The 1645-nt window shown below is 39.1% G+C and overlaps 1 protein-coding gene across 8 annotated transcripts in view; it reads left to right on the top strand.

Annotated features, from left to right (window-relative positions):
• LOC106871290 (myogenesis-regulating glycosidase) overlaps positions 1-1645 on the top strand; it is a 44609-nt gene that overhangs the window by 17227 nt on the left and 25737 nt on the right. The window lies entirely within an intron of this gene.

Here is a 1645-nt window from a genome sequence, read left to right as displayed (position 1 = left end):
TCTCTCTCTCTCTCTCTTACTCTCTCTCTCTCTCTCTCTCTCTATCTATCTATCTATTTATCAATCTCTTGGTAGGGTTGTGTAGGTTGTAGTGACAGTGTAGTGTAACTCGTGGTTGTGATAGCAGTAGTAGCAGCAGCAGCAGCAGCAGTAGTAGCAGTAGTAGTAGTCTCCTTTTCTTACCCAAACATTTTCTAAAGTTTATGATTTCTATATTTATACAACCCTTGCCACCGGCGCACACACCGTCGTCTGTTTCCTCATTTAATGGCGCGCAATGGAAATTAATGTCGTATTGTCGTGAAACGCTTTGAATGTATAGTTATTAAGTGTTTAGCCTGTTGTTAACTCTCTAGATAGTATGTAACTGTTAGTTATTTAACGAGCTGTTAAATATAATACAAACTATTTGCTTAATAAATAACTCTTGCTTAATAATAAACTACAATTTCTCCTCCCAGACTAATTCAAATGGATTCGTTTTCTTTTTTGCTTTATTCATTTATATTTTTGCATTGATTAGCCGAGATATCGTAACGTCAACTAATCTTTTCTTTTTTGATTTCTTAGTATTACTCCCTCTCTCTTTCTCTCTCTCTCTCTCCGTCCCCTCTCTCCCCACCCCTATCTCTCTCTCTCTCTCACTTGTTCACATACCCGTATCACACTCCGGGTTTTCCTCTGAAGTTACGTTACCTACTCTAGCTCTCCCCCATTCTATTATACTTCACTACTACCCCCCACAGTATTACGTGCATTTCTTCTTCTTCTTCTTCTTCTTCTTCTTCTTCTTCTTCTTCACGCTGCTTAAATTCATTCAACTCCTCCCAGTATTTTTCTTCCCCTTCGTTTCTCTCCATGTCAGAACAACTGTCAGTGTGCCTGTACCTATGCTCCCACCGACATTTACCACTTTCCACTACGTCCATTTCTCTCCCTCTCTCTCTCTCTCCCTCTCTCTCTCTCCCTCTCTCTCCTTCCCCCTCTTCCCTCTCGGGTGGTGCAGTGCACGTATTGTGGTGGCGGTTGGCAACCGTATTTAGGCACAAACACACACACACACACACACACAGGCACACTGATACACACAGGCACGCACACACACACATTGACATGTATGTATGTTTGTGTATGCATATACGGTCATACATACAGGCATATCTACCTACCTACCTACCTACCTATCTATCTATCTATCTATCCATCTATCCATCTATCTATCTATCTGTCTGTCTGTCTGTCTGTTTGTCTGTATGCATGCATGCATGTATGTATGTATGTATGTATGTATGTGTATGCATAGTACCTTCGTTGTTTATAATAGTTAATCATATATAATTAAGACTGCGAAGTAACCGACCTTTTGATCTGCTCAATAATAATGATGATAATAATAATAATAATAACGATGATGATGATGCTGATGATGATGCTGATGATGATGCTGATGATGATGCTGATGATGCTGATGATGATGCTGATGATGCTGATGATGATGATAAAGTGGTAACACGTTAGCAATCATATGACTATTAGTTGAGTGACAGAAATGGTAGATTGTTTATATATATATATATATATATATATATATATATGTATATGTGTGTGTGTGTGTGTGTGTGTGTGTGTGTGTGTGTGTGTGTGT

Source organism: Octopus bimaculoides, chromosome 20, assembly GCF_001194135.2.
Source record: "Octopus bimaculoides isolate UCB-OBI-ISO-001 chromosome 20, ASM119413v2, whole genome shotgun sequence".
Lineage (NCBI taxonomy): Eukaryota > Metazoa > Mollusca > Cephalopoda > Octopoda > Octopodidae > Octopus > Octopus bimaculoides.
The sequence above is the reverse complement of the archived record's forward strand: the minus strand, read 5'-3'. Positions and strand labels throughout refer to the sequence as shown.